The sequence below is a fragment of the Hypanus sabinus genome, chromosome 7 (genome assembly GCF_030144855.1).
Source record: "Hypanus sabinus isolate sHypSab1 chromosome 7, sHypSab1.hap1, whole genome shotgun sequence".
Classification (NCBI taxonomy): domain Eukaryota; kingdom Metazoa; phylum Chordata; class Chondrichthyes; order Myliobatiformes; family Dasyatidae; genus Hypanus; species Hypanus sabinus.
In genome coordinates, this window is record NC_082712.1 from 8,020,701 (window position 1) to 8,043,261 (window position 22,561).

A 22,561-nucleotide genomic window follows, 5' to 3' on the forward strand; every position below is an offset into this window, starting at 1 on the left:
ATTTTTCTGTCTCTCAGTAGTTCGGTGAGCTTGAGAGCAGAATGTGCAGCTTGGAGATGGGATGTGAACCCATGATCAAATTCATTGCTTACCTCTAATTGAGGCTTTGAGCACAGTTGAAGTTGATGACGACATGTGTTCGTACGTCATCTGCCTGCATTTGACCGGTCTTGCACTCCCACTGGGTAGCTACTGTTGGGGGAAAGTAGAAGAGTCTTGGATTGTTCATTGCAAAGATTGATTGGTGAAGTTCGTGCTTTGGAATCATCTTAAGGGACTTTAAGGTTCATGTTGTATGTGTTACTGGTCTTTTTGCTGTTTTTGGGTGGTTTGATCCAAGTGATCGGTGAGGACTGGGGCACTTTACTGAAGATGAGGTATGCAGTTAGCCAATGGTGCTGAACTGAACGAAACTGAATATTCCTGGCTTGATGTTGATTTCCTGTGTTGTTTGATCACTTCTTGCCATTTGAACATTTTTTTTTGTGTGTGTTGTGTCTTTGATGTTTTTCTAGGAATGGGTTCCATGGTGTTTCTTTGCTTCATGCCTGTGGAAAGACAAATCTCAGAGTTGTATTCTGTATACATACTCTGATAATAAATGTACTTTGAAATTTCTTGGAGCCTTGGAGGTTGAGGGAGGAACTTGATAGTATGGCCAGGTTTCGACAAGGTGAGTTCTTCTCCAAGTTGAATTGAATTGACTTTTTAATCTTACATCCTTCACATAAATGAGGAGTAAAAATCATTACATTGTTTCCGTCTATATGTGCAATCATAGTAATTTATAATAAATAGAACAGTCAATGTAACAGAAATACACTCAAATCAGTATGAGTTAATCAGTCTGATGGCCTGGTGGAAGCAGCTGTCCCAGAACCTGTTGGTCCTGGCTTTTATGCTGCGGTACTGTTTCCCGGATGGTAGTAGCTGGAATAGATTGTGGTTGAGGTGACTCGGGTCCCCAATGACCCTTCGGGCCCTTTTCTCACACCTGTCTTTGTAAGTGTCCTGAATCATGGGACATTGACATCTACAGATGCACTGGGCTGTCCGCATCACTCTCTGCAGAATCTTGCAATTAAGAGGTACAGTTCTCACACTAGGGTTCTTAGGATTTGGGGGCTCATACCAAACTTCCTCAACCATCTGTGGTGAAAGAGGTGCTGTTGTGCCTTTTTCACAAGAGCTGGGATGTTCAAACCACATGAGGTCCTCGGTGATGTGGATGCCAAGGAACTTATGTACAAGATGATGAGAGGCATTCATTGTGTGGATGGTCAGAGGCTTTTTCCCAGGGCTGAAACGGCTATCACGAGAGGGCACAGTTTTAAGGTGCTTGGAAGTAGGTACAGAGGAGATGTTAGGGGTAAGTGTTTTTTTTTACTCAGAGTGGTGAGTGCATGGAATGGGCTGCTGGTGACGGTGGTGGAGGCAGATAATATAGGGTCTTTTATGAGACTCCCAGATAGGTACATGGAGCTTAGAAAAGAGGGTTATGGGTTAACTTAGGTAATTTCTAAAGTAAGTATATGTTCGGCACAACATTGTGGGCTGAAGGGCCTGTGTTGTGCTGTAGGTTTTCTATGTTTCTATGAACTTAAAGCTGTTCACCCTCTCAACCCCAAATCCATTGATGTCAATTGGGGTTAGGCCATCTCCATTCCTCCTGTAATCGACAACCAGCTCCTTTGTTTTTGCGACTTTGAGGGAGAGGTTATTTTCTTGACACCACTGTGTCAGGGAGATGACTTCTTCCCTGTAGGCCACCTCGTTATTGTTTGAGATTAAACCAATCAATGTAGTGTCATCAGCAAATTTAATTAGCAAATTAGAGCTGTGGGTGACAGCACAGTCATGGGTATACAGGGAGTAAAGGAGGGGACTTAGTACACAGCCCTGAGGGATTCCTGTGTTGAAAGTCAAGGATGGAGATGAGGGAGCCCACTCTTACTACTTGCTGGTGATCTGACAGGAAGTCCAGGATCCAGCTGCACACGGCAGGGTCAAGGTCAAGGTCCCTGAGCTTCCTGTCGAGAGTGGGGAGATTGTGTTGGGGATGACAAAGATTGTTTTCATTTCTCTTCTGCATGCTAAGTTTCCGAAGCGTAATCTGACACAGCTTATAAATGTGTGTTGATGCTGCTCAGGTTTACTCATTCAATTGATCCTTCGGCTTTTGACAAAGCCTAGGTATATGGCTAATCAAAATAACATCTCCTAGTATCCAAGGAAATATTGCAAATTGAATCAAAATCATCTTACTGACAGCAAAGAATGGATGGAAGATTTTCTCAGGGTTGGAAGAAATCCTCAGGTTTGATAGTTATTCTTTAGTTTTTCTTAGCTGCTTTTAGTAAAAATCTGTTAAATTACACTTAAGTTGGGAGTATAGTGTTTGTAGATGGAACAGAAGTTTGCCATGCAGTTGATAATGAAGAAAAAATATACAACAAAATGAAAATGATCTGATCAATAGGACACACAAGTTGCAAATGAAAATTAACTGAGAACTGTAGGGTAGGGTAGGGCACTTAGATCTTCAACAAAGAATGAATGACTAATAAACATAAGATATTGAATGGCTTGAAGATTTTGGAATGATTTCAATGGATGATAACAAGACGGATTAATAAGGTTGGTAAATTTGGCCTATAGGTTGCTTAGATGAAGCATACAATAGAAGAGTAGGGAAGTTATGTTGGAATTGAATGCCACACTAGTTGCATCACAATTTGAGTACTTATCCCACAGGAAAAGTGTGATTGCACTGGAAAGGATGCAGGGGAAATTTCAGAGAGGTTGCTAGAGCCAAAACATTTTTAGAACGTTGGAAAGGTTAGATCAGTTAAGGTAGAATAAAGGAGACTGAAAAGAAATTTAATTAAAGGTACATACAATTTTGATTAGCCAAGACCAACAGTGTGAACACATACACACACTTTAGAAATGGACACATGGAGTCGAAACTGTGTTGCATGTCCATTTTTGTTACATTTTGCTGAGTGAAGAGGAATCAAAACAAATAACGAGAGAAAGTAAAACAAAATTACACTTAATGTTTATAAGGATTAAAAGCACTGAATATATACTAGGGCTGGGTGAAACTGGGTTTCATTTTACCTTATCCTTATATATTAGGAAGGAAGCCACTACTTTCTCACACACATCCTCTGTATAAACACACAAGAGTTCCTCCTCAGACTTCCTTTCATATCCCATGAAACTAGCTGCAGAAAAAAAATGCAAATCATAAAGTCAAAATACAAGAGATGGTCTACAAACCATCAGAAAGTCATGCATTAATAAAAAATATAAATCAGGAATTAAGACAAAAACGTATATACTCTTAGATGTTATGCAACATCTACTTTCTGGAATTAGCCTCCTCAATCAAATGCTGTCAAAATTTTCAAATTTGGAACTATTTATATTGGTGCTATAAAGTTTGTGAACCCTGCAGAATTTTCCCTGAGCTAAAATGTGATCAGATCTTCACACAAGTTCTAAAACTTGATAGAACACCCAATTAAATAACTAAAAACATTATACTTGTTCATTTATTTCTTGAGAAAAATAATCCAATATTAAACACGTTCTTCGGAAAAAGTAACTGGTATGACCCTCTTATACAATACTAACTTCAACTAAACTTTTCTAGTCCTGTGCATCAGCTTGGAGAAATTTTAGGTCAATCCTCCTTACAAAACTGCTTCAACTCTGGGATGTTGGTGGGATTCCTTGCATGAACTGTTGTTTCAGGTCCTTTCACAATTCATAGGATTAAGGTCAAGACTTTGACTTGACCATTCCAAATCACAGATTTTCTTCTATTTAAACCATGGGTGATTTACTCTTGTATTTCATATCATTGACTTGTTGCATTATCCAACTTCTATTAAGCTTCAAGTGACTGCTACTACCCTGACATTCTCCTGTAAAATGTTCTGATACAATTTTGAACTTATTGATCTCTCCACAATTGCAAGCTGTCCATGCCCTGAGGCAGCAAAGCTACGCAAAACCATGATACTCCTTCTACCATGCTTCATAGTTAGAATGAGGTTTTGGTGTTGGTGTGTAGTGCCCTTTTACCTCTAAACATAGCAATGGGCATTTCTGCCAGAAAGTTCAACTTTTGTCTTGTCTCTCCACAGAACATTGTTCCAGAAGTGTTGTAGAACATCTAGGTGGTCTTTTGCAAACGAAATGTGCAGCAATGTTTTTCCGTTTTGGAGAGCAATGGTTTCCTCCATGAACACCATTCTTGTTCAGTTTTTCTTATAATGGATACACAAAGACTTTAGCAAGTTCTAGAGATTTCTGCAGGTCTTCTGCTGTTACCTTTGGCTTCTTTGACACCCCCTCCAGCATTGCACATTGAGCTCTTGGCGTGATCTTTGCAGGGTGCCCACTGCAGGGAGAGTAGCAACTGTACCAAATTTCCTCCATTTGTAGGAAATTTCTCTTACTGTGGACTGATGAACACTCAGGGTTTTAGAAATACTTTTGTAGCCTTTTCCAGTGTCATGCAAATCTACAACTTCTTTGAAGGTCCTCTGATAGTTGTTTTGATTGAGGCATGGTGCACATAAACAGATCTTTCTTGAGAAGAGCAGGCTCTGTCAATAACCTGACTGTGTCTTTTGTAAGAATCAGGCAGGGTGCCTCGACAACCCACACCTCCAATTTTCCAAATTGCCTTTGTAGAAGGCATGACCCCAGAAGTTCACATACATTTTCCAACAAACACATAATATTGGATCATTTTTCTCAATAAATAAACAAGTATAAAGTTTTGTGTTAATTATATAATTGGGTTTTCTTTATCTCGTTTTAGGACGAGTGGAGATCTGGTCACATTTTTAGGTCTATTTATATAGAATTTAATCTTTTTCTGCAGGGTTCACAAACTTTCAAGCACCACTATAGCTCTAACCATAAAGCTACAGAAGTAAGATGATGCATCATCTCTCAAGCCTACTCTACCACTTAAGAAAATAAATAAAAGAATACATGAAATAACATTACCATATGAGTCTCCAACATTCAACAACATCATGGCTGATCATTTATCTGAGCAACAACTTACCTATACTAACACCACATCACATATCTAAAGTTTCTGACTAAATATACAAATGTCATGCCTCACCTTTCCTAATTTGTTGCTCATGTCCAAAATTGTTTAGAGACTGGAATAAATAAATAAATAGATTGATACTTTATTATTAATAATTAATCATTAAGAACCTGGTGGCATGGTGCAAAGACAATAACCTATCCCTCAATGTCAGCAAGACAAAGGAATTGGTTGTTGAATTCAGAAGGAGTAGTGGACCGCACAACCCCATCTACATCGGTGGTGCGCAGGTGAAACATGTCAAAAGCTTTAAGTTCCTCAGGGTGAATATCACAAATGACCTGACTTGGTCTAACCAAGCAGAGTCCACTGCCAAGAAGGCCCACCAGCACCTTTATTTCCTGAGAAAGCTGAAGAAATTCGGCCTGTCCCCTAAAACTCTCTCTAATTTTTATAGGTGCACCGTAGAAAGCATTCTTCTAGGGTGCATCACAACCTGGTATGGAAGTTGTCCTGTCCAAGACCGGAAGAAGCTGCAGAAGGTAATGAACATAGCCCAGCACATCACACAAACCAATCTTCCATCCTTAGACTCACTTTACACCACACGCTGTCAGAGCAGTGCTGCCAGGATAATCAAGGACACGACTCTCCCAGCCAACACACTTTTTGTCCCTCTTCCCTCAGGAGAAGGTTCAGGAGCATGAAGATTCGTACGGCCAGATTTGGGAACAGCTTCTTTCCAAATGTGCAGAATCAAATATCGCTGTGATGATTGTATGCTCTAGTATTAATTGTTTGGTGACAATAAAGTAAGATGGCTGACCAGCCACCCCCCCCCCCACCACTTATTAACTTGTCTATCATCTTTGATCATCCTTGTCTATTCCTCCCAGAATCATCCACTATCTGAAAATAGTTAATTATAGTTGCTCTCCTCATTGGAAACTTCTTACATTCGTAACAAATTCAAATACTTTGAAATCAGTTACTATAACTGAGATACTAAATAGCAGCTTACTACTGTTGATGTTTTTACACCCATTTGTAAAAATACTATTTTACGACCGAAAGAAACAGAGACCCAAACAACAGAACAACAATTTAAACAATCCACTGCACATACGTTTTGGCAAGAATATCCCAGAAAAGAATAAATCAACAAATTTGTTTGCATAAACTTTGCAACAGACTTTATTAGCAGCATTTTCCACATCGGGAATTATTCATAATAAATATTAAAGATCTTTAATTATCTAGAAAAAATTAAGTTCCATATAAAGCTGACCCTTCAAAGAATTCAAAACTTAAATTTCAAGTTAAATTGCCAAGGTAAAATAAAATTCAGTGGTTACATAAGAAAAGCTAATAAAATTCCCAATTGCTTACTTAGAAAAGAACATCACAAATAAAGTTTAAATTGATTTTAACAAGTAGAATTCACCTAAAGGTTACATTCACTAAAATAAACAGGTTGTAAATACTACAATCTCACATCTAAATTTTTTTTTTTAATAATAAGTTTTCTAGAAGTTAAATGTGGGGTTATGGAATTATATGTCCTAAGCTAACTGTTCCAATTATTTAGCCAAAAAGCCCTAAAATGAAACTATTAACTTACACATTACTCATTTATACATTCACTACAGTACTGTTACTTTACCTGACAACCTATACAGATTTCCTTCACAAAAAGGCATCAAAATATCAGTATTTAAACTTTTAAAAAAAAATACACCATACTGGTACAAGTATTCATATTTAGAAAACCAAAGTTCAGGTAAATTTATTATCAATATCTATATATATCTCCAGTACTTTTTGTAAGATTTTCCACTCCTGGGAATATACAATTTACACTTTCTCATCTAACTACTATTTACACAGAATCAGAAAGTAAAAAGAAAATGGAATTGTAAAACAAAACTGACAAATATACCATGCAGAAATGTGTCAATAAATTCACAATAAATAACCAAGCTCCCAAGCCTTTCATTATAGAGCAAACAGATACACTTTGAACTTAAAATATTAAAATTTTGCACCTGATCCATACCCCACATAAGATACTCGAGCAGTTGAAAAAGTTTAGTCAAACAAAAAGATGTCAAATAGCTTCTTATGAGGAAGAAAAATTTGGGAGGAAGTTCCATAGATTAAGCGGCAGACAGCACAGCCATATTAACAAAGTATTTAGAGATGTTCAACCGGCTGGAATAAGACCATAAGACAGGAGCAGAATTAGGCCATCTGGCCCATCAAGCCTGCTCCGCCATCCAAACATGGCAGATTTTTTTTTAATCTCCTTCTCAACACCAGCTTCCGGCCTTCTCCCTGTAATCTTTGATGCCATGTCTAATTAAGAACCTATCAATCTCTGCCTCAAATACACCCAACGACCTGGCCTCCACAGCTGCATGTGTCAACAAATTCTACAAATTCACCACCCTCTGGTAAAGAAATTTCTCTGCATCTGTTTTGAAAGGGCCCTCCTCTATCCTGAAGCTGTGCCCTCCTCTATCCTGAAGCTGTGCCCTCCTGTCCTAGACTCTCCCACCACAGGAAACATCCTTTCCATATCCACTCTGTCTAGGCCTTTCAACATTCAAAAGGTTTCAATGAGATCCCCCCCCCCCCCGCCCCACATCCTTCTGAATTCCAGCGAGTACAGGCCCAGAACCATCAAACGATACTCATATGATAACCCTTTCATTCCTGGAATCATCCTCATGAATCTCCTCTGGACCCCCTCCAATGCCAGCACAACTTTTCTTAGATGAGGACCCCAAAACTGTTCACAATAGTCAAGGTGAGGCCTCACCAGTACCTTATAAAGCCTCAGCATCACATTCCACTTCCCTGCTCTTGTATTCCAGACCTCTTGAAGTGAATGCTAACATGGCATTTGCCTTCCTCAAGTTAACCTTCAGGGTGTTCTGCATAAATTCTCCCAATTCCCTTTGCATCTCAGATTCCTGGATTTTCTCCCCAATTAGAATACAGTCTGCACATTTATTTCTACTACCAAAGTGCATGACTATGCATTTTCCAACATTGTATTTCATTTGTCACTTTTTTTGCCCATCTTCTTAATCTGTCTAAGTCCTTCTACATCCTACCCGTTTCCTCAACACTACCTGCCTATTTCCTCTATTATTTCTGATGATCAAACTGGTTTTATTAAAAACTGTCTTCCTTTTTTTAAACATTCAGCGTTTATTTAACATTTTATATTCACCTCCAACTGGGATTCCTGAATGTGTTATTTCCCTCAATGCAGAGAAAGCATTTGATCGTATAGAGTGGAACTACCTTTTTGCAGTTTTAGAAAAATTTGACTTCGGTCAAAGTTTTATCTCTTCGATCAAATTGCTGTATCTGTGTCCTACTGCCTCTGTTTTGAGTAATTTTCAGAAATCCCAGTTATTTAACCTCAAACGTGGCACCTGTCAGGGATGCCCTTTAAGTCCCTTTCTCTTTGACTTGGCTATAGAACCTTTGGCGATAGCATTTCGAAATTGTCCTGAATTGACCGGGATTTGGAGAGAGAGTGTTGAGAATAAAGTTTCTCTTTATCCTGATGACTTATTACTTTTTCTTTCAAATCCGTCTACATCCTTACCTCCAATGTTTTCACCTTGATCAGTTTAGCCAGTTCTCTGGCTATAAACTTAATTTACATAAGAGTGAACTTTTCCCAATTAATAAAGAAGCACAAGAATTAACATTCCATGATGTCCCTTTTAAAGTAGTTCATAATCAATTTACTTATCTTGGGATTACAGTCACAAGGAAGTTTAAAGATCTTTTTCGTGAAAATTTTGCCAATCTTTCATATACTATAAAACAGAGTCTGTTACAATGGTCACGTCTATCTATGTCTTTGGTAGGTTGTATTAATGTTGTTAAAATGTATGTTCTCCCTAAACTTTTACATTTATTTCAATCAATCCCAATTTTTATTCCTAAATCTTTTTTTGATTCCTTAGACTCTATTTTGTCATATCTGTGGAAGAATAAGCGCCCTAGAATTAATAAAGTTTATCTCCAAAAATCTAAAAAAAGAGGGTGACATGGCTTTACCTAACTTTCGTTTATATTATTGGGCAGCCAATATACGTTGTGCTACTTTTTGGTCTTTTTTCCATGGCCAACCCGAGCCCTAATTGGATGGCAATGGAGTTGAGTTCCACTAAAGAATTATCTATTTCTGCACTTCTTGGCTCTGTACTCCCTAGTAGTTTGTCCAGATTAATTGTTAATCCTCTTGTTAGACACACTTTGTGTACACGGGCTTAGTTTAGGAAATTTTATGGTTTCCATGGTTTTTCCTTTTCTAGCCCTATCTTACATAATCTCCTTTTTTTACCTACTACGTATGATTCAGCATTCCATGATTGGTATAGGAAGGGCATTTGACATTTTGAAGATCTTTTTATTGATAATCGCTTCACATCTTTTCAACAGCTCTCTGCTAAGTTCAATTTGCCCAATGCTCAGTTTTTTAGATATCTCCAAATCAGACACTTTATTAATCCTTTAATTCCTAACTTCCCTGAAATGCCTGAGAAAAATGTTATGGATTTATTTCTTTCTATTAATCCACGAGGTAAAGGTTTAATATTCATTTATTCGTGATAAATTAGCATCCTTACGATGTGCCCCTGTGGATAAAATTAAAATGGCTTGGGAGCATGATTTAAATATCTCCTTATCTGATGAGACTTGGGACTCGATTCTCAAATCGGTTAATTCAACCTCTCTTTGTGCTCGCCATTGCCTTTTACAGTTTAAGATAGTTTAGATTTAGACATATGGGCTCTATGAACAATCTTGATTTTACCCTAATATTAGTCCTCTTTGTGATAAATGCAAAAGGGGCGAGGCCTCTCTTATTCATATGTACTGGTTTTGTCCTAGCTTGGAGAAATTTTGGAAAGATCTCTTCATAACGTTATCTTATATTCTGAATCACTACCTAGAACCTAACCCTTTAATTGTTTTGTTCGGTTTTTTGGGTGAGACAGATTTACGTCTGAGTTCGACTAAGTGTCGAATATTATCTTTTGCTTCTCTCCTGGCCAGACGTTTAATCCTCCTTAGATGGAGAGATGTTGGCCCGCCCACGCATGCTCAATGGCTTAATGATGTTATGTCCTGCTTAGACCTTGAAAAAATTCATTATTCAGTTCTTAATTCGGATATAAAGTTCCATAAGGTCTGGGGACCTTTTATTGAGTACTTTCATAACCTTCCTCTTAACTAAGGTTTTTTTTTCGGTCCCTTGCTTTCAGCTTCTTTTTTTTGGTAGTAGGCATTAATATCTTCTGTTGCTAAGTGTATTTACAGTTTTTGGGGTTTTGAATGACCTGATTTATATTCTTTATATTGTGTTGTGATTGGTCTGGAGTTTCTTTTTTCTTGCAGGGCTTGGGGAGGATACTAATTTTACATGCCTTCAATTTGGGTGCTTTCTCAATTATCTTTTTTGGTATTATATTATTATTGTATGTTTATTTTTGCACTGTATTAATGTTCTTCATTTTGATCTGGGTTTTTTTTTTATCTGTAGCGATGTAGAAAATGTATAAAAAAACACTACCTGCCGCTCCACCAATCTTCATAACATCTGCAAACTTGGCAACAAAGCCATCTATTCTGTTCTCTAAATCATTTATATACAGCATAAAAAGAAGTGGTCCCAACACCGATCCCTAGTCATTAGCAGCCAACCAGAAAAGAATCATTCTATTCCCACTCGCTGCCCCCTACCAATCAGCCAATGCTCTAACCATATTAATAACTTTCCTGTAATACCATTGGGTCTTAACTTGGCAAGCCGCCTCATGTGTGGCATCTTGTCAAAGGCCTTCTGAAGTAAAAGACCAGAAGTTATATTAACATGGAGTGGGTATACCATGGACCAAGGTTGAAAATTTTAACATTGAAGTACTAATTCACTGGAAGCTAATATACGTCCGGAAGGACACCATGGAGTCCTGAATGGACAAAATTTGCTGGAATCTGATCCAAGTTCATTCCTATGAAAATTTTTTCAGCCTACTGGAAAAAAATAGATGTGATCTTAATTGAAACATACAGGATTTGAGGGGGATTCATAAGGTAGATGCTGACAAATGCTTGCCCAATTGACAGTATCCGGAACCAGGGTCCTGTGATCTCAGATTCAGATGAAGAACTTTATGCTCCTATTTGGAATTCTTTAATCCAGACATCTATTGAAGCAGAGTTGGTGAATATATTCAAGGTACTGGCTGATAAACATTTAAACTACAAGGGCGTCGGAGGAACGGGGAGAGTGCAAGAAAATTATTGCATCAGCCATGACCAGACTGAAGGGGTGCTAACCAGCCTACTCTACTTCTTACACTTCTGACAAACCCATGAACGAGTTGTGGTTAACCATGGGTTAACGGACTTTAAAGCACTAGAGACTTGCTTGAATAGCATTGGATGAGCAATCTTATAATGTGATCTCAATAGCATCCATTCTCTCAGGGTCAATACCAAGCTTGCAAACAGTCTGGTTAAACCTTAAATAGCTTACAAGGGGTTGAGTTAGTGAAAGTGAATGGAGATTGGTTTAGAAATCCAGAATATGTTGGAGTACTATTGGAAAACCCGCCAGTAAAGCACATATAAACTCTTCTCCCTCCTGCCATCTGAGAAAAGGTATCAAAGCATTCAGGCTCTGTAACAGACAACGTAACAGTTTCTTTCCCCAAGCCATTAGACTCCTCAATACCCAGAGCCTGGACTGACACCAACTTACTGCCTTCTATTGTGCCTATTGTCTTGTTTATTATTTACTGTAATGCCTGCAATGTTTTATGCACTTTATGCAGTCCTGGGTAGGTCCGTAATCTAGTGTAGTTTTTTTTTCTTGTGTTGTTTTTACGTAGTTCAGCATAGTTATTGTACTGTTTCATGTAGCACCATGGTCCATTGTCTCGTTTTTACTGTGACTGTACCAGCAGTTATGGTCGAAATGACAATAAAAAGTGACTTGACAACTCCTGAGCATCCAAGGATGTAGGAATGTCTTATTACAATTATAAATTTTTACCTTTCAGTGCTTTTAAACTCAGGAACTCCAATGCTATTCAAAAAATCCAAATTATCACCTAAAAATCTCAAAACTACTAATTCAGTCAGAAGTGGTTTTACACAAATAGCATAAATTCAGATTGAAAACTCCAACACTTAACAGTTTCAAGTGTAGTTGCCTTGTCAGTACATATGGAGTTAAAAGTCAAGATATTGCATTATTTACTTATTACTTATTTATTGTAGCTCTGCTGAACATTTCAAGCACTTAGCAAAACTATAAAATAATCTCACACATGTTACCTGATCAACTGGGGTGTTTTTTTTTGGGGGGGGGGGAGAGAAGAGAAGAGATGGCATATCTACCAATGTATGAATCAGCAGAAAGAATCTGATGTCAACTTGGTCACCAAATTAAAGGTTAACAACAATTAATCTGATTATAGTGGATCCAAACCTGACCCAAGCATTTAAAATTCCTTCCACGTGATCTAAACATTGTCAGAAGCATAAATTCAAAAACATACTATTTATTTATATATTGAGATATTGATCGAGAATGAAATACTGATCACAGATGTCACAATCAGAATGAGATTTAACATTAGCATATATCATGAAATTTGATGTTTTTCAACAGCAGTACATTGCAATAAACAATTAAAAAAAACACGCACTTATAACTAAATTCAAATAGTAGTGGGGGGGGGGGGGAAGGATAAATTATGAGGTAGTGCTCATGGATTCATAGTCCATTTATTATTCTAATGGTGGAGAGGAAGAAGCCTTTCCTGAAACGTTGAATCTGTATCTTCAGGCTCTCATACCTTCTCCTTGATGACTGTAATGCGAGGAAGGAATTTGTTGGGTGATGGGGGTCCTTAATGATGGATACCGCCTTTTTAAGGAATTGCCTTTTGAAGGTGCCCTCTATGTTGGGGAGGCTAGTGCCCATGATGGAGTTGGCTGAATTTACAACTTACTGCAGCTTTTTCCGATCCTATGCTGTGGCCCCTCCATGCCTGACAGTGATGCAACTAGTTAAAATGCTCTCCACAGTACATCTGTAGAAATTTGTGAGTATGACATAATACTAACTAATCTATCCTAAATTGGATCCTGAATGCTTACACCCAACCAAGACTACATAGTTAGGTTGTTTTGGGCTTCAGCAGCAAAGAAACCAAAGTCCACTTTCCTACTCAATCCTTATTTCTTTATATTTGTAGCAACTAAGGAAACTGGAATCCTCCACTTTGAAATGTTGGTCCTGCTCAATCATATAATGTACTTGAGACTGATGAAAAATTTAAATCCTCCATAAAGAAATTTCTCATAAATTGAATCCTAAATGGTGACTATATTAGTCTGATCCTATAGCTTCAAAGCCTGTTTCTTTCAAAGAACAAAATTAACCATGCTAATAAAATAAAACAACAGCTGCAGATACTGGAAATCTAAACAAAATAACCAGAAAATGCAAGAAAAACTCAATAGATTCAACATGCAGCTGTGGAGAACAGAAGAGAGTTAATTTTTCAGGCTATGACCCATCCTCACCTAATCAAATCAAGTTTAATTATTATTCAAACCATACATGGACACAGTTAAATGTGACAGCATTCCTTTGGGGCCAAGGTACATAACATGCATTCAAAATAGCAAGAAAAAGCACACACATTGTTACGCAAGAAAGCACATGTATGGTCCAAGTCCCTATGTGTCTAGCTTTCAGCAATCCAGCCCGTCATTCCACTGGTTAAGCACTAGATGACAGTACTAAAGGGAGAGGCGAGCTTCCAACTGAGCATGAACGCCACACTATACCACCACCTCACCCGGACTGCAGCAACAGGCAAGCCTGCGGCTTGAGGCTTCATCACAACCAAGGCCACACTGTTGCCTCGTTGCCTGACTCACCGAACAAGGGAAACAGGCCTGCAGCATGTTACATTATCACAAAAGTAAAGGTCCAAAACAGTCACTCACGGTTACACCGCACACTGTTTTCACACACCAACTCCTTTGTCTTAAAGTAGCAAATGTCAGAAGGTCTGCACTCAGGTCAGCTCCTCTGAACCCTCCCCGGCCCAAGCACCGGCTCCTCCGTCGATCACTGATGCAGTAGACCTGATGTACCCATTCTTCATGGAGTCCAGAATAGTCTTACAATCATAAGAAATACATTTTTAAAAGAAAAGTGCACTTGAGATTGGCCTTGAAAGTCTGTGTTCAAGCACACCGAGATCTTACCAGAAGTCCAGTAATGATGAACAAGAGGAAAATTAATTAAACATGATTGCCCTTTCATTTATTTATGCCGACACTGCTCGGTTCTATTATCATTCTCTCAATGCTGTCTTTTATATAATCTTCATGACTTCAACTTTTCACCTTTTGTTTGCTTTAGAGTAATGGGTCATACTAACATGTCTTTTTCTCTCCTTCCTTTTATTTGCTACTTCTCTATCTGAAGACAGGAAAAATAATATCCATAATCTCTACAGCCACCTTTGTAAAGCTTTGAGATGTAGATCATTAGATGTTTGGGATTTAACTTTGGAAAACACTACACGGGAAAATTGTATACATTCAGTTATGGACTATTTTAGAGCAGGAGACCTAGAAGCAGAATTAGGCCATTCAGCCCATCCAGTCTGCTCCACCATTCCATCATGGCTGATTTATTAGTCCTCTCAACCCCATTTCGTTTTATCCCCATAATCTTTGACACCCGGATGAATCAAGAACCATAAACCTCCACCTTAAATATACCTAATGATTTGGCTTGCACAGCTATCCATGGCAAAGAATTACACAGATTCACCACCCTCAGGCTAAAGAGATTTTTCCTCATTCTGTTCTAAATTGATGTCCCTCAATTCTGAGGCTGTGCCCTCTGGTTTTAGACTCCCCAACTATAGGAAACATTACAACTTGCAATACCAGGAAGTGAACCAAACAGTGAAGAGGAAGAGGAGAGCAGACAAATAGGCATTATGGAAAACCTTGCAAATCAGGCAGAAGATGCAGCTAGTAAAGGGGAGCAAGGAAAGGTGTACAAGATCACCAAGACAGTCTGTGGCAAGTACCGAGGAACCACCAATGCACCGATCGCATACAAGCAGGGACGGCTTCTAACTGCAGAAGCAGAACAAGAAGCTCGATGGGCAGAGCACTTCAGTGAAGTATTGAAAAGACCACCGCCAACAATAGAGGTGGACATCCAAGAGGCAGAGGTTGATCTTGACATTAGTGTTGAACCACCAAAGAAGAAATCATTGCAGCTATTAGATCTCTCAGAAATGGAAAAGTCCCTGGCCAACAGTGCAGAACTGTTCAAGGCAGGCCCAGAACCTGCAGCCAAAATACTCCTGCCACTCTTTATAGCGGAAAGGAAGAAGATACCAGACAACTGGTCAGAGGCAGTCATTGTGAAGATTCCAAAGAAAGGCACCCTGAGAAATCGTAGCAATTGGTGTGGTATAACACTTCTGTCAATTCCAAGCAAGATCTTGCCAAAGATCATCATTCAACGTATGTCAGATGCAGTCAATCAACAACTCAAAAAGGAACAGGCAGGATTTCTGAAAGGTAGGGGATGCATTGACCAGATGTTTGCACTGCGTAACATCATCGAGCAGCATACAAAGTGACAGAGACAGCTCTGCATCAACTTCGTGGATTTCGAGAAAGCCTTTGATAGCATCCACAGAGACAGCCTTTGGTGTATGGGATCCTGCAACAGATAGTTGTTATAATTGAGAGTTTTTATGCCAATTTTAAATGTAGAGCTGGAAACAGTGATTACAGCTTTGAAGTGAAGACAGGAGTGAGACGACGATGTGTGATGTTGGCACTCCTCTTTAACGTTGCCATTAACTAGGTGATGCAGCGAACTGAAGATCAAACAAGAGGCATATGATGGACCCTCTTCCCAGCACTGGAAGACTTCGACTTTGCTGATGACCTGGTTCTGGTCTCCCACACTCACCAGCACATGCAAGGAAAAACATCCTGCCTCAGCGATTTTGCTCAGCAGATTGGCCTGAAGATTAGTCTGAAGAAAACAGAAGTGATGACTTTGAACATCTCAAACCCCTCAACAATCCAAGTGAATGGAGAAGACCTTTCTACAACAGAGGATTTCACCTACCTGGGCAGCAATGTTAGACACGATGGAGGAGCAGGCAACGACATCAAGAACCATCTAAGCAAGGCCAGAAATGCCTTCAGGATGCTCAGCAACATATGGAAGTCCCAACAGTACAACAGTGCAACAGTACAAGAAGCTAAAATTGTATCAGAGCTGTGTTCTTTCTACCCTGCTCTATGCATCAGAATGCTGGAGAATGACAGGAAGCGACCTCACTAAGTTGTCAGTCTTTCACACAAAGAACCTAAGAATCTTAAGAATATTCTGGCCAAACATCATCTCAAATGACAAACTACTTGCTCAATGCCATCAAGAGAGCATTGAAACCATCCTCATGCGAAGGCGATGGAGCTGGATCAGGCATGTGCTTAGAAGGGAATCTGATAACATCACACATATAGCCCTCCATTGGACACCAGAAGGAAAGAGAAGAGGAAGACCCAAGAATACCTGGCATCAAACTGTAGAGGGAGAGCTGAAGACCCTGAACTACACCTGGGGGTACCAATCAGAAGCTAGCCCAAAACATACAGGAGTGGAGGACCTTCATTGCTGCCCTACATGCCACTAGGCATAACGGGCAATAAGTAAGTCTGTTCTAAATTGATGTCCCTCAATTATGAGGCTGTGCCCTCTGGTTCTAGACTCCCCAACTATAGGAGACATCCTCTCCAGTCCACTTTATCCAAACTTATCAATATTTGATAGATTTCAATGAAACCTCCATTCCCCACCATTTTCCAAATGCCAGTGAGTACAGGCCCAGAGCCATCAAGTGCTTCTCATACGTTAACCCTTTCATTTCTGTGATAATTCTTGTGAACCTCCTCTGGACTCTCTTCAATGTCAAAACATTCTCTCTTAGATAAGCAGGTCAAAATTGTTAACAATTCTCCAAGAGTGATCTGACTAATGCTTTATAAAGCTTCAACATTACACAAGACCATTTGGCCCAGTGGGTCTGCTCCACTATTTCATCATGGCTAATCCATTTCTCTCTCAGCTCCAATCTCCTGCCTTCTCGCCATATCCCTTGATGCTTGACTAATCAAGAATCTACCAACCTCTGCCTTAAGTATAGGCCTCCACAGCTGCCTGTGGCAACGAATTCCAGATTTAAAGGCAACACGAGTGAATCTGCAGATGCTGGAAATAAATAAAAACACAAAATGTGAATTCCAGATTTACCCTTCTTTGGCTGAAGAAATTCCTCCTCATCTTCATTCTAAGTGGATGTCCCTCCATTCTGAGTCTGTGTCCTTGCTTTTGTATTCCAGTCCTCTTAAATTGAATGCTAACATTGCACTTGCTTTCCTTACCTGCAAGTTAACCTTTAGGGAATCCTGAAGGTCCCAAACAACAGAGATCAACAGATGTCAAGGAACTCTAAAGTGTGTATAAGAAAATAGGTCTGGTGTAAAAGAACATCCTTGATCATACAGAATGACACTGTGAGCACAAAGGCCCAAATCTCCGTTTCTATTTATTAGATACAACCAATAACACTATGGAAATAGCTACTTAAAAAGTTTTTGAACTCATGTTTCAGACAAATGAAAATTTCTAGTTACACTTTAAAAAAGTGAAACTCCGTGGCCTTAAAGTGACACCACCCATTATTCTTCCAAAAACAGCTGCACAGTATAAATTACATAGAAATATTGATAAGTGCAGTGTAAGAGCCCATGCATTTATGCTGGACATGATGACAAATTAAACTAATCCCATTTGCCTGTTCATGTTAGGTATACAATGTCTCTGCATACCTATATGAATATCAAGCACTTTCTCCATTCTAATTTCTAGATTTACTGAACATGCTTCAATACAAAACAATGTTGAGTAAAATAAGGCTTTTACGACTGAATGTTCAGCTTGCAGAAAACAAAACTGTACACAAGGGCATTTCAACTTGAAGGACAAATAATCTATTCATTACTAAGCAATGGAAACTCTGGTGAACAGGTCACTGATTTTCATCAATTCTAAATTACACTTAATTGATAGGCAAAGTCAAATATCTGGATTTAACAGTTTCAAAAACACATCAAACTCTCAATCCAAAATTTAAAAAAAGTTCAATCTAATACACAAATGTTTAGTATCTTTGATGAGGTTAAGGCAATTTTTTTTTAAATTCTAAAGTGAATTATTCAATTTGTATTCCAATTCAGTAAACCAATGATATAAAACGAATCAGTGTCTGGAAAAAATGTTAATTCTTCCAGCAGTCTTGATTTCTTTATAACCCACTGATTAAAAATAAAAATTAAACACAATTTTCAAGGTTATAAATCTTTGCCATTAAATTTTTATTTTAGAAATGCCTACATAACATTTGATCAACAAGAACTTCTGCATAGCAAGCACACCCAAGTGGCACCTTCAAATGTATGAGCTCAAATCAAAGCTGATGCCCAAAAGCTTGATCAGAAGTATTTTTTTTAAATTAAAAAATTTTGCTGGCCTCAAAACTCTCCTGTTCCAGTTCTCCAAAATCCTCAGTTCCATAACCTTTTAAATGCCTATCTCCACTTGAAGAAGAAATATTCAGGTCTCCAAAACACTCAAGGACAGAGAAATCAAGATATTTACTACCTAAAAGAAATTTCAAGCCACTTCAGTTTATTTGTTTTTACTTAGAGATACAGCGCAGAATGCAGAACAGGTCATTCTACCAAAACACCCATTGAACCCTAGCTTAATCACAGGACAATTTACAATGACCAATTAACCGACTACTAGTAAATCTTTGGACTGTGGGAGGAAACCTGAGCACATGGAGGAAACCCACACACTCAAAGGAAGAACATACAAACTTTCTTACAGAGGACACCAGAACTGAACTCTGATGCCCACACGGTAATAACACTGTGCTAATACTACGTGGAGATTTGTGATATATACATACAATGTCTGAAATACATCTTATGGAAATGTTTGTTTGATGATGAACTTCAATAAAAAAAATAAATTACAAAACAAAAAACACTACACTAACTGCTACGCTACTGTGGCACTCCATATTACAAATGACAGTGGACTTGGATGCAGAGGTTTCTATAGAGTTAACCAAAAGTGTTATTGTCTTTTTTTAAAAACACATTATTTTACGACCTCAAGACCTTGCTGGACATTAAGACCTTAATGTAGTATAGGTCCACCCCATCAGCAAGTTGTTTATTGGCAGAGAAACTAGGGGAGCTGGACTTAGCCTGTGCTGGTCCCTGCAAAAAAGAGGTGTCGGTACATGAAGGAGATGCACAGTCTAAGGCTACGTCCACACTAGACCGGATAAATCAGTAGCCAAAGCTTTTTCTCTTCGTTTTGACCCTCCGTCCACACTGAAATGGCATTTTCCTGCCCTGAAAACAGAGCTTTGCTGAAACGCCCTCCAAACTGTGTAAATTTGAAAACGCCGATTGGGCAGAGTAATGTGGACGGGGTAACCAGAGATTCTAAAAACGCTGTCATGACGTGCCGGAACAGATGGTGGCACAGCATTTCCTTGTTTTCTTGAACACAACACCCCACAGAACCTAACAATTTCAGAACAGACGGCAACAAGACTGAAGCCAGAAGAGTTAGAAACGTACTCACCAAATACTTTGACCCATAACTTACTGAATAAATAAGTATACTCACTTTACCCTGTTTTCTGTCCTTGCTTGTATGAAGGTGGTTTACCTATTTATGCAAGTACTTCTCTGACAATAGATGTGTAACAGCCTAATGTAGCATTGTATGGAAATACAAGACAACTCTGATGCGGACATGTTTTACACATTTAACAAGGTGCTTTATTAATGCAACAGTTAGTCAGTTTTTCAAAGTTTGTCATCAGCCAGGTCATACTATCCGCGAGCTCCCTGTTGGTTGCCTCCATCCACTCCAGTATTTGTTTTTTTAAAGTTTTAAGTCCTCCTGCACAAGAGCCAACACCCGTCCGTCATTTAGCAATTTCTTTTTACGTTTTTCTAGTCTGTAACTGCACAAACGCGCACTTTCACAGCGAGATAAAACACCAAACATGTCGCTCATTTTCTGTAGATGTGTCCTGCGCATGCCCAGTAGGAGGAGATTCAGCCAAATACCCGTTTTAATGTGAATGAAGGTATTTTCAAAAGCACTTGGTGTGGATGCCTATCGTTTTTATGTGAAACCATCGTTTTCAAAATTATCTGGTCTAGTGTGGATATAGCATAACAGTGAGAGATCATCTAAATTGCTTTCCTTGTGATCGCCAAGACCCTGTGGACATTGGTGGTGTGGAATGCTAAAAGTCCACTTTATTGGTGAATGGTGAGAGTGGATGGCAGGGGAGCTGTGTGGCCTCTGCCATGCTGTGGTGCTGCCTGTTTGCACAGGAGGTGTCAGAGTCAGGCACTCCACCAGAGTGCCGGAGATGGTGTGGTGCAGCATCTGTGTTGGGATCGGTGCTGCCCTCAGTGTTCACTCAGCAGAAGATAAGCTGTATTCAATTTGACTACAGACTGCTGCAACATTCATAGACTCAGGGACATAGACTATCCTTTTTTGTGTGGTTGTATTTTACTGCTATATGTGCTACATGTACCTTGTGCAGTATATGACTATTAGTACTGTGTTTTGCACTTTAGCCCCAAAGTAACACTTTCATTTGGCTGTATTCATGTATGGCTGAATGACAACTGAACTTGAAATGTTTTAAATGACTATTCCTTTGGTAGCCATGTCTCCTTGTTTGTGACTTTCCCAGTAATGAAAACATCTCAACATCCACCCTGCCTAGTTCATATAAGATCTTACACATTTTGAATAAAGTCAACCCTCATTCTTTTAAACTTCAAAGAATTCAGAACAAACTGTCTATTCTCTTTGACAGGACAACATTATCACTGCAGAAATTAACCTGATAATTTTGTGTGATTCCTGCAATTGTGTACCTAGAGACCTTTTAACCTCACTAATTAACAGGCTCTCTCCATTTAGATAATAATTTACTCTGATTCCTTTTTCCAAAATGCATAACCTCACTTCTCCACATTAAACTCCATTTGCCAGATTTTAGTATATTCACTCAATCTACACCACACTAGCACAATGCCCTTATCACCTTATTCCTTTCACATTTTATCATATCTTCAGCAAACTTGGAAACCTTATTTCATTCCCTCCTCCTGGTTATTAATATAAAACAAATAATAGCCAAGTACCAATCCCTACAGCACTCAAATAGTTACATTCCACTGCCCATTTATAAAGATTAATATCATTTGTCACATGTACAGAATGAAATTCATTGTTGGGTGTGATCTTTCATCAATTCCATTATGTTTCTTGGAGTTACTGTGTATGCCTGCAAGAAAATGAAACTCAGGGCTATGTATGGTGACATACATGTACTTTAATAAATTTTACTTTGAACTTTGAAACATCATACTCCCTAAACTTAAGTGCAATTTATAATAGATTACCAAAAGCAAGGGACTAACTACCAAAACCTGAGGATGTCTTTCAACCACTCTTTGCTGCCACTGAGATAATTTTGATTCAATTTGCAATATTTTCTTGGATGCAATGAGTTATTATTTTGATTAGTAATCTACATGGAGCTTTGTCAATTGAAATAGAAAGAGTAAACCTAAACCGCATCAGCACACACAAGCTATTTTCAGATTATCTTCGGAAACTCTGCATGCAGAAGAAAAGTGAAAACAACCTTTGTCATTCCTTGCACAATATCCACCCCCACAACCTTTCAGAAACAATATAGTTAAGATACCTTTTAACATTGTGACTGTGAATTTATAGCAGGGCAGCATTATCCAAGAGAAAGAACCATTGGCTTATGTAGATGCCAAGAAAAAGAAACTGCATGGTCAGCAGTTTAGTAGAAACGAGATCAAAAAGCAGGAGGTGGGTCCCATGGACAGCAATGTAACAGACTGCACACTGGAGATCAGAAAGCAAGAATAATTTGACGATGATTGAAAGCCAGAGGAAACAGCAAGCAACATAAATTCAATCTTAGCTTAAAGTCCAAAAACTCCTCAGATGCTTGTGGACCACTGTAATGGTCATATCTTTAGTAAAGGAAGAAGGCCAATATAGCTTTGTTCAAGTTCCTGAAGGAATAATTTGCAATTTTAGAAAATGATGGTCAAGTCATAGAATGACCCTACTGACTGCAATTTAATTAAAACTTTCTTTTCAATGCATTGAAAATTCCCCATCTCAGTATGGAAACAAACAATACTTTAAAGACTTATTCA

The 22,561-nt window shown here is 38.7% G+C and overlaps 1 protein-coding gene across 8 annotated transcripts in view; it reads right to left on the reverse strand.

Annotated features, from left to right (window-relative positions):
- Positions 1-22,561, reverse strand: part of add1 (adducin 1 (alpha)) — a 173,261-nt gene that overhangs the window by 147,201 nt on the left and 3,499 nt on the right. The window contains exons 2-3 of one of the 8 annotated variants that reach the window (XM_059974139.1): positions 3,124-3,230; positions 93-192 (exon numbers count right to left, since the gene is read on the reverse strand). The exons of 6 other annotated variants lie outside the window; for them this stretch is intronic. The gene's annotated coding sequence lies outside the window, so the exon portion shown is untranslated. The remainder of the gene's footprint in view (positions 1-92; positions 193-3,123; positions 3,231-22,561) is intronic. One more of the 8 variants, XM_059974140.1, reaches the window with a different exon arrangement.